At 41.9% G+C, this 21,486-nt stretch overlaps 1 long non-coding RNA gene across 1 annotated transcript in view; it reads right to left on the minus strand.

Moving 5' to 3' along the window:
* The window catches only part of LOC148453728 (uncharacterized), a 194,737-nt gene that overhangs the window by 130,383 nt on the left and 42,868 nt on the right, over window positions 1-21,486 (minus strand). The window lies entirely within an intron of this gene.

The raw sequence follows: 21,486 nt of genomic DNA on the forward strand, positions 1-21,486 counted from the left end.
TTTTTGAAAAAAAGCATAAAAACAGCTAAAATCACAGAATTTGTGGGTTTTTCTGCTCCTATGCTATTATTAACCTCAATAACCTTAATTTCCACTCATTTCCAGTCTATTCTGAACACCTCACACCTCACAATAGTGTTTTTATGTCCAAAAGGTTGCACCGAGGTAGCTGGATGACTATGCTAAGAGATACGAGTGGGCGGCACAAACACGTGGTCCATCTAGGAGTGGCACTGCAGTGGCAGACAGGATGGCAGTTTGAAAAACTAGGCCCCAAACTTTACATAATGCAAAGAAAAAAAAGAGGTGCAAGATGGAATTGTCCTTGGGCCCTCCCACCCACCCTTATGTTGTATAAACAGGACATGCACACTTTAACAAACCAAACATTTCAGCGCCAGGGTCTGCCACACGACTGTGGCTGAAATGATTGGTTCGTTTGGGCCCCCACAAAACAAGCTGGCAATTAATCTGTCCCTGCACAAACTGGCTCTACGGAGGCAAAATGTCGTCCTCATCCTCCTCATCCACCGATTCCTCACCCTCTTCAGTGTTGTGTACATCCTCATCCTCACAGAGTATTAATTCGTCCCCGCTGGAATCCACAACCACAGGTCCCTCTGTACGTTCTGGAGGCTGGTCTCCCTGGAAGAGTTGATAATTCATTTTATGAACATCAACTTCTCTACATTTTGTGGAAGCAACCTCCTACGCCTTTCGCTGACAAGGTTCCCGGCTGCACTAAACACTCTTTCGGAGTACACACTGGAGGGGGGGCAACTCAGGTAAAATAGAGCCAGTTTGTACAGGGACCTCCAAATTGCTTCTTTTTCCTGCCAGTACAGGTACGGACTGTCTGACATGCCTACTTGGATGCTGTCACCGATGTAATCCTTTAACAGACAGACGCACGCTTGTCGCTGCTGCTTTGAGGATTCAAGTGCGGCTACAGCCCACACAATTCACAAAGACAGAAAAAAAAAAGAATATTTTTATTGTTTGTGGAGCGCACTTTGAGGGTTACACCACCCTTTAACAGACAGACGCACGCTTGTCGCTGCTGCTTTGAGGATGCAAGTGCAGCTACAGCCCACACAATTCACAAAGACAGAAAAAAGAAGAAGAATATTTTTATTGTTTGTGTAGCACACTTTGAGGGTGTCACCACCCTTTAACAGACAGACGCACGCTTGTCGCTGCTGCTTTAAGGATGCAGGTGCGGCTACAGCCCACACAATTCACAAAGACCGAAAAAAAAAGAACAATATTTTAATTGTTTGTGTAGCACACTTTGAGGGTGTCACCACCCTTTAACAGACAGACGCACGCTTGTCGCTGCTGCTTTAAGGATGCAGGTGCGGCTACAGCCCACACAATTCACAAAGACAGAAAAAAGAAGAATATTTTTATTGTTTGTGTAGCACACTTTGAGGGTGTCACCACCCTTTAACAGACAGACGCACGCTTGTCGCTGCTGCTTTGAGGATGCAAGTGCGGCTACATCGCACACAAGTCACAAACACATTAAAAAAATAGTTTTTTATTTTTTGGAGCACTTTGAGAGTTACACCACCCTTTAACAGACAGACGCACGCTTGTCGCTGCTGCTTTAAGGATGCAGGTGCGGCTACAGCCCACACAATTCACAAAGACAGAAAAAAAAAGAACAATATTTTAATTGTTTGTGTAGCACACTTTGAGGGTGTCACCACCCTTTAACAGACAGACGCACGCTTGTCGCTGCTGCTTTGAGGATGCAGGTGGAATCTAGACAGGATTTGGAACCGAGGACACACTACCTCCATTAATTGTCTAAATCCCACTGCACTAATGTCGGATACCGGACGTACGTCTAACACCAACATAGCAGTCAAGGCCTCAGTTATACGTTTTGCTTCAGGATGACTGCTGTCGTACTTCATCCTCATCGCTAGGGACTGTTGGAGGGTCAATTGTTTAGTAAAAGTAGTGATGTTCCTACTTCCTCTCTGGGATGATGAACAACTCCCAGCAGCAGCAACAGCACTAGGAGGAAGTGGTTCTTGATCTTTCCCTATTTTATTTTTATCTGAGAAAGTTTGGTCCTCCATTTATGTTATATTGATATATATACGTGTGGCTAAAGCGCACACAAACACAGAAAATATATATTTTTATTTTTGCTGGAGAGTAGTGCACTTTGTGGGTTACACCACCCTTTAAGAAATGAGCCAGCCGGCTCTTTACTTATGGGACACAGGCGCACGCTTGGCGCTGCTCCTTTGTTGATGCACGTGCAGCCACAGTGCACACAAGTCACAAACACAGAAAATAATTTTTTTTTTTGGTTTGGACTGGAGTGTACTTTCGGGGGTTACAGCACCCTTAACGGTCAAGCCAGCCGGCCCTTTACTTATGACACAGGCGCACGCTTGGCACTACTTTGTTGATGCACGTGCGGCTACTGCGCACACAATTCACAAACACAGAAAATAATTTTTTTTTTGGTTTGGACTGGAGTGTACTTTCGGGGGTTACAGCACCCTTAACGGTCAAGCCAGCCGGCCCTTTACTTATGACACAGGCGCCCGCTTGGCACTACTTTGTTGATGCACATGCGGCTACTGCGCACACAATTCACAAACACAGAAAATAATTTTTTTTTGGGTTTGGACTGGAGTGTACTTTGGGGGTTACAGCACCCTTTAACGGTCAAGCCAGCCGGCCCTTTACTTATGACACAGGCGCACGCTTGGCACTACTTTGTTGATGCACATGCGGCTACTGCGCACACAATTCACAAACACAGAAAATAATTTTTTTTTTGGTTTGGACTGGAGTGTACTTTTGGGGGTTACAGCACCCTTAACGGTCAAGCCAGCCGGCCCTTTACTTATGACACAGGCGCACGCTTGGCACTACTTTGTTGATGCACGTGCGGCTACTGCGCACACAATTCACAAACACAGAAAATAATTTTTTTTTTGGTTTGGACTGGAGTGTACTTTGGGGGTTACAGCACCCTTAACGGTCAAGCCAGCCGGCCCTTTACTTATGACACAGGCGCACGCTTGGCACTACTTTGTTGATGCACATGCGGCTACTGCGCACACAATTCACAAACACAGAAAATAATTTTTTTTTTGGTTTGGACTGGAGTGTACTTTCGGGGGTTACAGCACCCTTAACGGTCAAGCCAGCCGGCCCTTTACTTATGACACAGGCGCACGCTTGGCACTACTTTGTTGATGCACGTGCGGCTACTGCGCACACAATTCACAAACACAGAAAATAATTTTTTTTTTGGTTTGACTGGAGTGTACTTTCGGGGGTTACAGCACCCTTAATGGTCAAGCCAGCCGGCCCTTTACTTATGACACAGGCGCACGCTTGGCACTACTTTGTTGATGCACGTGCGGCTACTGCGCACACAATTCACAAACACAGAAAATATTTTTTTTTTTGGTTTGGACTGGAGTGTACTTTCGGGGGTAACAGCACCCTTAACGGTCAAGCCAGCCGGCCCTTTACTTATGACACAGGCGCACGCTTGGCACTACTTTGTTGATGCACGTGCGGCTACTGCGCACACAATTCACAAACACAGAAAATATATTATTTTTTTAGCACTTGGGGGGAGCACCCCTGATGGACAGAGCACCCCCTGGACAACACTTCAGCACCCCTTTAGGACTGGGACACTGCACAGGACTTTGGAGTGGACACAGCCCCTATGGAGAACTGACTGCACAACACAGTCCAGCCAGCCCCTATGGACTTTGAAGTAGTGGACACAGCCCCTATTAACAACAGCAGCACAGCACAACACAGCCAGCCCCTATGGACTTTGAAGTAGTGGACAACAGCAGCACTACACTACACTACACTACACAGCCCTAACTCCAACCCTCCCTCTTCACTGTCCAAAGCCGAGTGAGAAAATGGCGCCGACGCGGGTACCTTATATAGTATCCAAAACCCGCGAGACTCGGAAGGCGGGATGATGACGTTTTGCCTCGATTTCAGATCCGAGTCAGGCGGGAAAAGTCGAGCCTGATTCGGATCGGACTCGGATCGGGGGGGCTCGGGGGGGTTCGGATTTCAGAAATCCGAACCCGCTCACCCCTAATATAATATACTGTATGTCTGTAACAATGTACAGGTTATAATATACTGTATGTCTCTAACAATGTACAGGTTATAATATATGTCTCTAACAATGTACAGGATATAATATACTGTATGTCTGTAACAATGTACAGGTTATAATATACTGTATGTCTCTAACAATGTACAGGATATAATATACTGTATGTCTCTAACAATGTACAGGATATAATATACTGTATGTCTCTAACAGTGTACAGGATATAATATACTGCATGTCTCTAACAATGTACAGGTTATAATATACTGTATGTCTCTAACAATGTACAGGTTATAATATACTGTATGTCTCTAACAATGTACAGGATATAATATACTGTATGTCTCTAACAATGTACAGGATATAATATACTGTATGTCTCTAACAATATACAGGATATAATATACTGTATGTCTCTAACAATGTACAGGATATAATATATGTCTCTAACAATGTACAGGATATAATATACTGTATGTCTGTAACAATGTACAGGATATAATATACTGTATGTCTCTAACAATGTACAGGTTATAATATACTGTATGTCTCTAACAATGTACAGGATATAATATACTGTATGTCTCTAACAATATACAGGATATAATATACTGTATGTCTCTAACAATGTACAGGTTATAATATACTGCATGTCTCTAACAATGTACAGGTTATAATATATGTCTCTAACAATGTACAGGATATAATATACTGTATGTCTCTAACAATATACAGGATATAATATACTGTATGTCTCTAACAATGTACAGGTTATAATATACTGCATGTCTCTAACAATGTACAGGTTATAATATATGTCTCTAACAATGTACAGGATATAATATACTGTATGTCTGTAACAATGTACAGGATATAATATACTGTATGTCTCTAACAATGTACAGGATATAATATATGTCTCTAACAATGTACAGGATATAATATACTGTATGTCTCTAACAATGTACAGGATATAATATACTGTATGTCTCTAACAATGTACAGGTTATAATATACTGTATGTCTCTAACAATGTACAGGTTATAATATACTGTAGGTCTCTAACAATGTACAGGATATAATATACTGTATGTCTCTAACAATGTACAGGATATAATATACTGTATGTCTCTAACAATGTACAGGTTATAATATACTCTATGTCTCTAACAATATACAGGATATAATATACTGTATGTCTCTAACATGTACAGGTTATTATAATATACTGTATGCCTCTAACAATGTACAGGTTATAATATACTGTATGTCTCTAACAATGTACAGGATATAATATATGTCTCTAACAATGTACAGGATATAATATACTGTATGTCTCTAACAATGTACAGGTTATAATATACTGTATGTCTCTAACAATGTACAGGTTATAATATACTGTAGGTCTCTAACAATGTACAGGATATAATATACTGTATGTCTCTAACAATGTACAGGATATAATATACTGTATGTCTCTAACAATGTACAGGATATAATATACTGTATGTCTCTAACAATGTACAGGATATAATATACTGTATGTCTCTAACAATGTACAGGATATAATATACTGTATGTCTCTAACAATGTACAGGTTATAATATACTGTATGTCTCTAACAATATACAGGATATAATATACTGTAGGTCTCTAACAATGTACAGGATATAATATACTGTAGGTCTCTAACAATGTACAGGTTATAATATACTGTAGGTCTCTAACAATGTAGAGGTTATAATATACTGTAGGTCTCTAACAATGTACAGGATATAATATACTGTATGTCTCTAACAATGTACAGGATATAATATACTGTATGTCTCTAACAATGTACAGGATATAATATACTGTATGTCTCTAACAATGTACAGGATATAATATACTGTATGTCTCTAACAATGTACAGGATATAATATACTGTATGTCTCTAACAATGTACAGGATATAATATACTGTATGTCTCTAACAATGTACAGGTTATAATATACTGTATGCCTCTAACAATGAACAGGTTATAATATACTGTATGTCTCTAACAATGTACAGGATATAATATACTGTATGTCTCTAACAATGTACAGGATATAATATACTGTATGTCTCTAACAATGTACAGGATATAATATACTGTATGTCTCTAACAATGTACAGGATATAATATACTGTATGTCTCTAACAATGTACAGGATATAATATACTGTATGTCTCTAACAATGTACAGGATATAATATACTGTATGTCTCTAACAATGTACAGGATATAATATACTGTATGTCTCTAACAATGTACAGGTTATTATAATATACTCTATGTCTCTAACAATATACAGGATATAATATACTGTATGTCTCTAACATGTACAGGTTATAATATACTGTATGCCTCTAACAATGTACAGGATATAATATACTGTATGTCTCTAACAATGTACAGGATATAATATACTGTATGTCTCTAACAATGTACAGGATATAATATATGTCTCTAACAATGTACAGGATATAATATACTGTATGTCTGTAACAATGTACAGGTTATAATATACTATATGTCTGTAACAATGTACAGGATATAATATACTGTATGTCTCTAACAATGTACAGGATATAATATACTGTATGTCTCTAACAATGTACAGTTTATAATATACTGTATGTCTCTAACAATGTACAGGATATAATATACTGTATGTCTCTAACAATGTACAGGTTATTATAATATACTCTATGTCTCTAACAATATACAGGATATAATATACTGTATGTCTCTAACATGTACAGGTTATAATATACTGTATGCCTCTAACAATGTACAGGATATAATATACTGTATGTCTCTAACAATGTACAGGATATAATATACTGTATGTCTCTAACAATGTACAGGTTATAATATACTGTATGTCTCTAACAATGTACAGGATATAATATACTGTATGTCTCTAACAATGTACAGGATATAATATACTGTATGTCTCTAACAATGTACAGGTTATAATATACTGTATGTCTCTAACAATGTACAGGATATAATATACTGTATGTCTCTAACAATGTACAGGATATAATATACTGTATGTCTCTAACAATGTACAAGATAAAATATATATGTCTCTAATAATGTACAGGATATTATATATATGTCTCTAACAATGTACAGGATATAATATATGTCTACTACAATGTACAGGATATAATATACTGTATGTCTCTAACAATGTACAGGATATAATATATATGTCTCTAACAATGTACAGGATATAATATACTGTATGTCTCGAACAATGTACAGGATATAATATACTGTATGTCTCTAACAATGTACAGGATATAATATATGTCTCTAACAATGAACAGGATATAATATACTGTATGTCTCTAACAATGTACAGGATATAATATATATGTCTCCTACAATGTACAAGATATAATATACCGTATGTCTCTAACAATGTACAGGATATAATATACTGTATGTCTCTAACAATGTACAGGATATAATATATATGTCTCCTACAATGTACATGATATAATATACCGTATGTCTCTAACAATGTACAGGATATAATATACTGTATGTCTCTAACAATGTACAGGATATAATATATATGTCTCTAACAATGTACAGGATATAATATACTGTATGTCTCTAACAATGTACAGGATATAATATACTGTATGTCTCTAACAATGTACAGGATATAATACACTGTATGTCTCTAACAATGTACAGGATATAATATACTGTATGTCTCTAACAATGTACAGAATATAATATACTGTATGTCTACTACAATGTACAGGATATAATTTATGTCTACTACAATGTACAGGATATAATATATATGTCTCTAACAATGTACAGGATATAATATACTGTATGTCTCTAATAATGTACAGGATATAATATATATGTCTCCTACAATGTACAGGATATAATATACTGTATGTCTCTAACAATGTACAGGATATAATATACTGTATGTCACTAACAATGTACAGGATATAATATACTGTATGTCTCTAACAATGTACAGAATATAATATATGTCTCCTACAATGTACAGGATATAATATACTGTATGACTCTAACAATGTACAGGATATAATATACTGTATGTCTCTAACAATGTACAGGATATAATATATGTCTCTAACAATGCACAGGATAATATATGTCTCCTACAATGTACAGGATATAATATATATGTCTCTAGCAATGTACAGGATATAATATACTGTATGTCTCTAACAATGTACAGGATAAAATATACTGTATGTCTCTAACAATGTACAGGATAAAATATATGTCTCCTACAATGTACAGGATAATATATGTCTCCTACAATGTACAGGATATAATATATGTCTCCTACAATGTACACAATGTAATATATATCTCCTACAATGTACACGATATAATATATGTCTCCTGCAATGTACAGGATAATATATATGTCTCCTACAATGTACAGGATAATATATGTCTCCTACAATGTACAGGATATAATATATGTCTCCTACAATGTACAGGATAAAATATATGTCTCCTACAATGTACAGGATAATATATGTCTCCTACAATGTACAGGATATAATATATGTCTCCTACAATGTACAGGATAAAATATATGTCTCCTACAATGTACAGGATATTATATGTCTCCTACAATGTACAGGATATAATATATGTCTCCTACAATATACAGGATAAAATATGTCTCCTACAATGTATAGGATATAATATATGTCTCCTACAATGTACAGGATATAATATATGTCTCCAACAATGTACAGGATAATATATATGTCTCCTACAATGTACACGAAATAATATATGTCTCCTTCAATGTACAGGATAATATATGTCTCCTACAATATACAGAATATAATATATGTCTCCTACAATGTACAGGATATAATATATGTCTCCTTCAATGTACAGGATAATATATGTCTCCTACAATGTACAGGATAAAATATATGTCTCCTACAATGTACAGGATAATATATGTCTCCTACAATGTACAGGATATAATATATGTCTCCTACAATATACAGGATAAAATATATGTCTCCTACATTGTACAGGATAAAATATATGTCCCCTACAATGTACAGGATAATATATGTCTCCTACAATGTACAGGATATAATATATGTCTCCTACAATGTACAGGATAAAATATATGTCCCCTACAATGTACAGGATAATATATGTCTCCTAAAATGTACAGGATATAATATATGTTTCCTACAATATACAGGATAAAATATGTCTCCTACAATGTATAGGATATAATATATGTCTCCAACAATGTACAGGATAATATATATGTCTCCTACAATGTACAGGATAATATATGTCTCCTACAATGTACAGGATATAATATATGTCTCCTACAATGTACAGGATAATATATATGTCTCCTACAATGTACAGGATAATATATGTCTCCTACAATGTTCAGGATATAAAATATGTCTCCTACAATGTACAGGATAATATATATGTCTCCTACAATGTACAGGATAATATATGTCTCCTACAATGTACAGAATATAATAAATGTCTACTACAATGTACAGGATATAATATATGTCTCCTACAATGTACAGGATAATATATGTCTCCTACAATGTTCAGGATATAAAATATGTCTCCTACAATGTACAGGATAATATATGTCTCCTACAATGTACAGGATTAAAAATGTCTCCTACAATGTACAGGATATAATATGTCTCCTACAATGTACAGGATAATATATATGTCTCCTACAATGTACAGGATAAAATATGTCTCCTACAATGTACAGGATATAATATATGTCTCCTACAATGTACAGGCTAAAATATATGTCTCCTACAGTGTACAGGATAAAATATGTCTCCTACATTGTACAGGATAAAATATATGTCTCCTACAGTGTACAGGATAATATATATGTCTCCTACATTGTACAGGATAAAATATATGTCTCCTACAATGTACAGGATATAATATATGTCTCCTACAATGTACAGGATAAAATATGTCTCCTACAATGTACAGGATATAATTAGGGGTGAGCGGGTTCGGATTTCTGAAATCCGAACCCCCCCGAGCCCCCCCGATCCGAGTCCGATCCGAGTCAGGCTCGACTTTTCCCGCCTGACTCGGATCTGAAATCGAGGCAAAACGTCATCATCCCGCCTTCCGAGTCTTGCGGGTTTTGGATCCTATATAAGGTACCCGCGTCGGCGCCATTTTCTCACTCGGCTGTGGACAGTGAAGAGGGAGGGTGGGAGTTAGGGCTGTGTAGTGTAGTGTAGTGTAGTGCTGCTGTTGTCCACTACTTCAAAGTCCATAGGGGCTGGCTGTGTTGTGCTGTGCTGCTGTTGTTAATAGGGGCTGTATCCACTACTTCAAAGTCCATAGGGGCTGGCTGGACTGTGTTGTGCAGTCAGTTCTCCATAGGGGCTGTGTCCACTCCAAAGTCCTGTGCAGTGTCCCAGTCCTAAAGGAGTGCTGTAGTGTTGTCCAGGGGGTGCTCTGTCCATCAGGGGTGCTCCCCCCAAGTGCTAAAAAAATAATATATTTTCTGTGTTTGTGAATTGTGTGCGCAGTAGCCGCACGTGCATCAACAAAGTAGTGCCAAGCGTGCGCCTGTGTCATAAGTAAAGGGCCGGCTGGCTTGACCGTTAAAGGGTGCTGTAACCCCCGAAAGTACACTCCAGTCCAAACCAAAAAAAAATTATTTTCTGTGTTTGTGAATTGTGTGCGCAGTAGCCGCACGTGCATCAACAAAGTAGTGCCAAGCGTGCGCCTGTGTCATAAGTAAAGGGCCGGCTGGCTTGACCGTTAAGGGTGCTGTAACCCCCGAAAGTACACTCCAGTCCAAACCAAAAAAAAAATTATTTTCTGTGTTTGTGAATTGTGTGCGCAGTAGCCGCACATGCATCAACAAAGTAGTGCCAAGCGTGCGCCTGTGTCATAAGTAAAGGGCCGGCTGGCTTGACCGTTAAGGGTGCTGTAACCCCCGAAAGTACACTCCAGTCCAAACCAAAAAAAAAATTATTTTCTGTGTTTGTGAATTGTGTGCGCAGTAGCCGCACGTGCATCAACAAAGTAGTGCCAAGCGTGCACCTGTGTCATAAGTAAAGGGCCGGCTGGCTTGACCGTTAAAGGGTGCTGTAACCCCCAAAGTACACTCCAGTCCAAACCAAAAAAAAAATTATTTTCTGTGTTTGTGAATTGTGTGCGGAGTAGCTGCACGTGCATCAACAAAGTAGTGCCAAGCGTGCGCCTGTGTCATAAGTAAAGGGCCGGCTGGCTTGACCGTTAAAGGGTGCTTTAACCCCCAAAGTACACTCCAGTCCAAACCCAAAGAAATATTATTTTCTGTGTTTGTGAATTGTGTGCGCAGTAGCCGCACGTGCATCAACAAAGTAGTGCCAAGCGTGCGCCTGTGTCATAAGTAAAGGGCCGGCTGGCTTGACCGTTAAAGGGTGCTGAAACCCCCGAAAGTACACTCCAGTCCAAACCAAAAAAAAATTATTTTCTGTGTTTGTGAATTGTGTGCGCAGTAGCCGCACGTGCATCAACAAAGTAGTGCCAAGCGTGCACCTGTGTCATAAGTAAAGGGCCGGCTGGCTTGACCGTTAAAGGGTGCTGTAACCCCCAAAGTACACTCAAGTCCAAACCAAAAAAAAAATTATTTTCTGTGTTTGTGAATTGTGTGCGCAGTAGCCGCACGTGCATCAACAAAGTAGTGCCAAGCATGCGCCTGTGTCATAAGTAAAGGGCCGGCTGGCTTGACCGTTAAAGGGTGCTGTAACCCCCAAAGTACACTCCAGTCCAAACCAAAAAAAAAAATATTTTCTGTGTTTGTGAATTGTGTGCGCAGTAGCCGCACGTGCATCAATAAAGTAGTGCCAAGCGTGCGCCTGTGTCATAAGTAAAGGGCCGGCAGGCTTGACCGTTAAAGGGTGCTGTAACCCCCGAAAGTACACTCCAGTCCAAACCAAAAAAAATATTATTTTCTGTGTTTGTGAATTGTGTGCGCAGTAGTCGCACGTGCATCAACAAAGTAGTGCCAAGCGTGCGCCTGTGTCATAAGTAAAGGGCCGGCTGGCTTGACCGTTAAAGGGTGCTGTAACCCCCAAAGTACACTCCAGTCCAAACCAAAAAAAAAATTATTTTCTGTGTTTGTGAATTGTGTGCGCAGTAGCCGCACGTGCATCAACAAAGTAGTGCCAAGCGTGCGCCTGTGTCATATGTAATGGGCCGGCTGGCTTGACCGTTAAGGGTGCTGTAACCCCCGAAAGTACACTCCAGTCCAAACCAAAAAAAAAATTATTTTCTGTGTTTGTGAATTGTGTGCGCAGTAGCCGCACGTGCATCAACAAAGTAGTGCCAAGCGTGCGCCTGTGTCATAAGTAAAGGGCCGGCTGGCTTGACCGTTAAGGGTGCTGTAACCCCCGAAAGTACACTCCAGTCCAAACCAAAAAAAAATTATTTTCTGTGTTTGTGAATTGTGTGCGCAGTAGCCGCACGTGCATCAACAAAGTAGTGCCAAGAGTGCGCCTGTGTCATAAGTAAAGGGCCGGCTGGCTTGACCGTTAAAGGGTGCTGTAACCCACAAAGTACACTCCAGTCCAAACCAAAAAAAAATTATTTTCTGTGTTTAGCCGCACGTATATATCAAATCGATATAACATAAATGGAGGACCAAACTTTCTCCGATAAAAATAAAATAGAGAAAGATCAAGAACCACTTCCTCCTAGTGCTGAAGCTGCTGCCACTAGTTATGACATAGACGATAACATGCCATCAACGTCGTCTGCCAAGGCCGATGCCCAATGTCATAGTAGAGGGCACATACAATCCCAAATGGCAAAGTTCAGGAAAATGACCTTGAAAAAGACATTTAAATCAGCTGAAGAGAAACGTAAACTTGCCAATATGCCATTTACGACACGGAGTGGCAAGGAACGGCTAAGGTCGATCCCTAGTATGTTCATGACTAGTGGTTCAGCTTCACATGACGATGGAAGCCCTCCTCCCACTAAAAAAATCAAAAGAGTTAAGCTGGCAAAAGCACAGCAAAGAACTGTGCTTTCTAAGAAGATATCACAAATCCCCAAGGAGAGTCCAAGTGTGGTGGTGGTTGCGATGCCTGACCTTCCCAGCACTGGACGGGAAGAGGTGGGTCTTTCCACCATTTGCACGCCCCCTGCAAGTGCTGAAAGGAGCACCCACAGTCCACTTTCTGATATGCAAATTGAAGATGTCACTGTTGAAGTACAACAGGATGAGGATACTGGTGTAGCTGGCGCTGAGGAGGAAGTTGGCGAGGAGGATTCTGATGGTGATGTGGTATGTTTAAATCAGGCTCCGGGGGAGACAGTTGTTGTCCGTGGGATGAAAAAGCCCATCACGGTCATGCCTGGGCAGAAGACCAAACATTCCACCTCTTTGGTCTGGCAATATTTCTATCCAAATCCGGACAACAACTGTCTTGCCATATGTACCATATGTAAAGGTGAAATAAGTAGGGGTAGGGACGTCAACCACCTAGGAACATCCTCCCTTATACGGCACCTGCAGCGCGTTCATAAAAAGTTACTGTCAAGTTCAGAAACTTTGGCTAAGACCGTAAGCAGTCCAGGGACACCTAAATCCCGTTGTCCTGTTGTATCCAAGCGCCTGCAAACCACACCGTCAACTCCCTCCTCGTCAATTTCCTCCTTAGTCAGGATCGGAAGTAGTCCTGCAGGCCATGTCACTGGCATGACTGACTCTCCTATCCGGGATTCCTCTGGAGGATCCTGCATTGCTACGCATACTGCTGCCGCTGCTGTTGTTGCTGCTGCTGGGAGTCGTTCATCATCCCAGAGAGGAAGTAGGAACACCACTACTTTTACTAAACAATTGACCCTCCAACAGTCCTTAGCGAGGAGGATGAAGTACGACAGCAGTCATCCTGAATCAAAACTTATAACTGAGGCCTTGACTGCTATGTTGGTGTTAGACGTGCGTCCGGTATCCGCCATTAGTGCAGTGGGATTTAGACAATTGATGGAGGTAGTGTGTCCCCGGTTCCAAATCCCGTCTAGATTCCACTTCACTAGGCAGGCGATACCGAGACTGTACAGAAACGTCAGAAAAAGTGTCCTCAGTGTCCTGAAAAATGCCGTTGTACACAATGTCCACTTAACCACGGACATGTGGACAAGTGGAACAGGGCAGACTAAGGACTATATGACTGTGACAGCCCACTGGGTAGATGTATCACCTTACGCAGCAACAGCAGCAGCGTCACCAGTAGCAGCATCTCAGAAATGCCAGCTCGTTACAAGGCAGGCTACGCTGTGTATCACCAGTTTCAGTAAGAGGCACACCGCCGACAACCTCTTAGAGAAACTGAGGGAAATCTTCGCCCAGTGGCTTACCCCACTTAGACTCTCCTGGGGATTTGTGATATCTGACAACGCCACCAATATTGTGCGGGCATTACATCTGGGCAAATTCCAGCACGTCCCATGTTTTGCTCACACAATAAACTTGGTGGTGCAGAATTTTCTGAAAAGCGACAGGGGCGTGCAGGAGACGCTTTGGGTGGCCCGAAAAATTTCTGGCCACTTTCGCCATTCAGCGACTGCGTGCCGAAGACTGGAGCGCCAGCAAACACTCTTGAACCTGCCCCACCATCACCTGAAGCAAGAGGTTGTGACGCGGTGGAACTCAACCCTCTATATGCTTCAGAGGATGGAGGAGCAGCAAAAGGCCATACAAGCCTATACATCCACCTATGACATAGGCAAAGGAGGGGGTATGCACCTGACTCAAGCGCAGTGGAGAATGATTTCCGTGTTGTGCAAGGTTCTCCAGCCCTTCGAACTTGCCACATGTGAAGTCAGTTCAGACACAGCCAGCTTGAGTCAGGTCATTCCCCTCATCAGGCTTTTGCAGAAGCAGCTGGAGAAAGTGAAGGAGGAGCTAAGACGGAGCGATTCCGCTTGGCATGTGGGACTTGTGGATGAAGCCCTTCTTTCGCTTTGCCAGGATTCCAGGGTGGTCAATCTGTTGAAATCAGACCACTACATTTTGGCCACCGTGCTTGATCCTAGGTTTAAAGCCTATGTGGTGTCTCTCTTTCCGGCCGACACAAGCCTGCAGAGGTGCAAAGACCTGCTGGTGAACACACTGTCAGCTGAAGCGGAACGTGACACGTCAACGGCTCCTTCTTCATTTTCTCCCGCAACTGGGGCTGCCAGGAAAAACTTAGGTATCCTAAGCAACCCGCTGGCGGTGATGCAGGGCAGGCAGGACTAAGTTTGGACATCTGGTCCGGACTGAAGGACCTGGCAACAATTTCTGACATGTCTACTGTCACTGCATATGATACTGTCACCATTGACAGAATGGTGGAGGATTACATCGGTGACAGCATCCAAGTAGGCATGTCAGACAGTCCATACCTGTACTGGCAGGAAAAAGAGGCAATTTGGAGGCCCCTGTACAAGCTGGCTCTATTTTACCTGAGTTGCCCCCCCTCCAGTGTGTACTCCGAAAGAGTGTTTAGTGCAGCCGGGAACCTTGTCAGCGAAAGGCGTAGGAGGTTGCTTCCACAGAATGTGGAGAAGATGATGTTCATCAAAATGAATTATCAACTCTTCCAGGGAGACCAGCCTCCAGAAGGTACAGAGGGACCTGTGGTGGTGGATTCAAGTGGGGACGAGTTAATACTTTGTGAGGATGAGGATGTACACACTGAAGAGGGTGAGGAATCGGTGGATGAGGAGGATGAGGATGACATCTTGCCTCCGTAGAGCCAGTTTGTGCAGGGACACATTAATTGCCAGCTTGTTTTGTGGGGGCCCAAACGAACCAATCATTTCAGCCACAGTTGTGTGGCAGACCCTGGCGCTGAAATGATTGATTTGTTAAAGTGTGCATGTCCTGTTTATACAACATAAGGGTGGGTGGGAGGGCCCAAGGACAATTCCATCTTGCACTTCTTTTTTTTCTTTGCATTATGTACAGTTTGGGGCCTAGTTTTTCTAACTGCCATCCTGTCTGCCACTGCAGTGTCACTCCTAGATGGGTCACGTGTTTGTGCCGCCCACTCGTGTCGCTTAGCATAGTCATCCAGCTACCTCGGTGCAACCTTTTGGACATAAAAACACTATTGTGAGGTGTGAGGTGTTCAGAATAGACTGGAAATTAGTGGAAATTAAGGTTATTGAGGTTAATAATAGCATAGGAGCAGAGAAACCAACAAATTCTGTGATTTTAGCTGTTTTTATGCTTTTTTTAAAAAAAATACAGATCCAAAACACAAAACCCAGAACCCAAAACACGGAAGGGTGGTTTTGGCAAAACCAATCCAGATCCAAAACACGAAGAAAGATCCAGATCCAAAACCAAAACACAAAACACGAAAAGTGGCCGGTGCACACCCCTAGATATAATATATGTCTCCTACATTGTACAGGATATAATATATGTCTCCTACAATGTATAGGATAAAATATATGTCTCCTACATTGTACAGGATAAAATATATGTCTCCTACAATGTACAGGATAATATATATGTCTCCTAAAATGTACAGGATATAATATATGTCTCCTACAATGTACAGGATAAAATATGTCTCCTACAATGTACAGGATATAATATATGTCTCCTACATTGTACAGGATATAATATATGTATCCTACAATGTATAGGATAAAATATATGTCTCCTACATTGTACAGGATAAAATATATGTCTCCTACAATGTACAGGATAATATATGTCTCCTACAATGTACAGGATAAAATATATGTCTCCTACAATGTACAGGATATAATATATGTCTCCTACAGTGTACAGGATATAATATATGTCTCCTACAATGTACAGGATAAAATATATGTCTCCTACAATGTACAGGTTATAATATATGTCTCCTACAATATACAGGATAAAATATATGTCTCCTACAGTGTACAGGATAATATATATGTCTCCTACAATGTACAGGATAATATATATGTCTCCTACAGTGTACAGGATAAAATATATGTCTCCTACAATGTACAGGATAATATATATGTCTCCTACAGTGTACAGGATAATTTATATGTCTCCTACAGTGTACAGGATAATATATATGTCTCCTACAGTGTACAGGATAATATATATGTCTCCTACAATGTACAGGATATAATATATATCTCCTACAGTGTACAGGATAATATATATGTCTCCTACAATGTACAGGATAAAATATATGTCTCCTACATTGAACAGGATATAATATATGTCTCCTACATTGTACAGGATAATATATATGTCTCCTACAGTGTACAGGATAATATATATGTCTCCTACAATGTACAGGATAATATATATGTCTCCTACAATGTACAGGATAAAATATATGTCTCCTACAATGTACAGGATAAAATATATGTCTCCTACAATGTACAGGATAAAATAAATGTCTCCTACAAGCAACCAATCAGCTTCTAACAATCATTTCATTAGCTGTGCGAGATAAATGACAGCTAGATGCTGATTGGTTGCTTGAGCAACTTCTCCACATTATCTCTCTCCAAGGCTTGATACATTTCCCCCACAGTCATGTAGAGTAGTCTTGACATCATGTGACGTCTTGGCATGTCTGACCACATGTTATTATTCCCCTGTGGACAGATTTGCACTGCATGCTGGTGTCTTCTGTAGCAGAGAGTAGGCTGATGGGTGGGCCGGGGTATTAAGCTGAACTCATTGATGATGGACAACAGGGGATGTTAAATGACATTTACAGGAGGCCTAATGTTTGCTCAGCATTTCTCTGCGCTCATTGGGCCAGATTCAGACCCGCTCGCGATGTTGATGTTACCCAAGTGCACATGCGCACGACGGAGGCGGCTGACCTGAATGCGCGAGACCCGAATAACGACGGCCAAGCCGTCGTTATTGGTCTCGCACCAAAGGGGGCGTGCTGTCGATGGTGATTGACAGCACGCCCCCTTTGGTGGATGTGCCGGGGGCGTGGCTGTCCAGACGGAGGCGTTCCTATGGGAACGCCTACCGTCTGAGGCCGGCCCCACTGACATCACTAGTGATGTCAGTGGGAGTGATTTTGGCTCTGATAGAGCCAAAAGCACTCCAGGGCTTGCGGCAGCAAGACCCTACCGCAAGGGTCTCGTCGCAAGCCCCATGGTTGCGATGGTCTTGACCATCGCGACCATCATTTTGGCTGCTCGCTATAGCTGTGGGTGGTCACGCACAGCTATGCGAGCGGCCAGGAGGCCGCTCCTAAAAGTAGGAGGGACGGCCCTGATTCAGAGCGAGCGCTCTGTCAGAGCTTCCGGCTCTGAATCAGGGCCACAGTTTCTAACTGATATGAGGTTATTTTAAATGCTCACAATTGCAACAAAATTCCCTTTATTAATCCCACATGTGTACCACCTATAGTTGTTATATAAGTGTAACCTAAACAACTATGGCCCTCATTCAGAGCCACTCGCTATTTGCGGTCGTTCGTTCTAAAACAAGGGGTGGCTATTCAAATGAACCGTTCGCTGTTTGCGGTCTGTTCACGCCTCTAGGTCTGAACGAGCGAACAAAACTTGTGTTCGTTTTTTGGAAAAATACACCCCCTGGCCGCTCGCATCCTACGTCATGTCCGCTATTTATTAGATTAATCGAGTACATCGACCAGGGTATGAACTGCTCGCTATTCTTGTGGTTGGTTTTTGCTACCACAGTTTTGCGAGCAGTTCTGGCTATAAAAGAACCCAGTGACGTGGTCAATGACGCTGCTGTTTTAAATATGCACACCCATAAAACGCCCGTTTTGACCTTTAAGCACGCCTGCGATCGGATCTCCACTCCCCGTTTTCAAGCACCTTCCCCTGTTACCACCCACATACGCCTCTTTCTGTCACTCAAATTATCAGGCATTCGCTATTTTGCGAGCACATGAATTTCGGCCGCACTGAGTGGTTCGCGCATGCGTATTATGATCCGTACGCATGCGCAGTTGGGCAAACATCGTTCGGAGCGAAAGAGCAGCCACTTGCGTCCGGCTCTGAATCAGGGCCTATGTCCGTGACAACTTGTATACAGAGGATTGTAAGATTTATTTTTAAAAAGTTATTAAATCCTCCTATCTCAAGTGATAAAATGAATCTGTTATGTCTGTCTGATCGTCATGCATGTCACGTCGCATGGTTTTCATTGGGCTAATGTCACAGCATGTTCTTGTATCTCATATACATATATTAGCTGTGTCGTTTTCACCGGTCATTCAGCTCATACTATGCATAGAAACAATGGGCCTGATTCAGACCCACTCGCGAGCGGCTGTCCGCTCGCAAGTGGGTCGATGGTCTGCACTGAGTATGCGCACGACGGAGGGAGCTCCGTCGTGCGCATGCACCAAACACGACGAGCGAAGGACTTTCCTTCGCTCGTTGTGTCCGATCAAAGGGGGCGTGCTGTCAATGTTGGTGGGCGTGCCGGGGGCGTGCCTCCCTGACGGGGGCGTTCCCACGGGAACGCCTCCCGTCAGAAGCCGGCCCACTGACATCACTAGTGATGTCAGTGGGAGTGATTTTGGCTCTGATAGAGCCAAAATCACTCCGGAGCTTGCGGTTGAAAACCTCAACCGCAGGCTCCGGCTCGCAATTTCGATGGTCGCGATGGTCACGACCATCGCGGCCATCAAAATGCACGCTCGTATAGCCTGTGGGTGGTGACCCACAGCTATACGAGCGTCCAGGAGGACGCTCCATGAAAATGGAGCCCGGCCCTCATGCAGAGCGTGCGCTCTGCTCAGAGCGTATGGCTCTGAATGAGGACCAATGTTTCTTACAATGTTGCAGCCACAATCACTTAATTAGCTCCCTATTCTTGTTATCTACTTTGGTTTTAACCTAAGCCGCTATCACGGTCATTCCGTGTTCTCCAGGATTAGCCGACTTAGGCCCTGATTCAGACCCACTCGCAAGCGGCTGTCCGCTCGCAAGTGGGTCAATGGTCTGCACGAGCATGCGCACGACGGAAGGAGCTCCGTCGTGCGCATGCGCCAGACGTGATGAGCGAAGGAAAGTCCTTCGCTCGTTGTGTCTGATCAAAGGGGGCGTGCTGTCGATGTTGATTGACAGCACGCCCCCTTTGGTGGGCGTGCCGGGGGCGTGCCTCCCTGACGGGGGCGTTCCCAAGGGAACGCCTCCCGTCAGAAGCCGGCCCACTGACATCACTAGTGATGTCAGTGGGAGTGATTTTGGCTCTGATAGAGCCAAAATCACTCCGGGCCTTGCGGTTGAAAACCTCAACCGCAGGCTCCGGCTCGCAGTTTCGATGGTCGCGATGGTCAAGGCCATCGCGCCCATCAAACTGCACGCTCGTATAGGCTGTGGGTGGTGACCCACAGCTATACGGGCGTCCAGGAGGACGCTCCATTTTTATGGAGGGCGGCCCTCATTCAGAGCGTGCGCTCTGCTCAGAGCGTACGGCTCTGAATGAGGGCCTTATAGTTATGATAGGTGCACGTGTAACAACAACTCTCTCTCTTATTTAACGCCGCAACCGTGGCCCGTTTTCATTAGAACATATGGCGATTATTAGCTTATGGACACCATATGATCAGTATTACAAACATGACAGAAGTTTTAAGTAACAAATTAGTTTGGGCACCAGATGTGTCAGCATGAATCAGAAATAGAACCTCCAATGGGGCTTTCGCACACGTTACTGTATTAGATGTATGGAGAATTGACCATCACCCAAATAACATTCAGCCAGTGGTGACCAGTACAGACCATAGATGACAGGGGATAATGGAGGCTAGCACATCCAGTACAGAGGTACAGGGTGTAGTCACATCACGGGATACTGCAGGGTCTATATACAAATTGCTCAACAGTTTAGACAGGCAGAATCTAAACCAAACTGAAACGGTCGCACCAAAGTATCTTATTATTTATTTATTTATACTATATGTATAGTGCACTATAAAATTTTGATAGGTTGGAATAAAACCATTGTAGATGAATATATTACAGAATAGATTTACATTATAGATACATTTATTTATATTGACACTTATTTAATAGTTTTCACATTAACACTACAATTTAAGGTGGTTAAGATAACTAACCTAAACAACAATATTTAACACATCGGTGTATGTTAAAAATAATAGTTTTGTGTGTATAATGGATAAGTAAATTACATTTATTTAAAATATGTTTTTACACTGATCAATAACAACTAATGTACAGGCCCATCAAGAGCCGCACCGAGCCCCGGTAAAAAAGGGTGCGTGGCCTAATTGCAGGAGGCGTGACCACGCCCCCTTAGG

This window comes from Taudactylus pleione, unplaced genomic scaffold, assembly GCF_031769625.1.
Source record: "Taudactylus pleione unplaced genomic scaffold, aTauple2 ptg001106l, whole genome shotgun sequence".
NCBI lineage: Eukaryota > Metazoa > Chordata > Amphibia > Anura > Myobatrachidae > Taudactylus > Taudactylus pleione.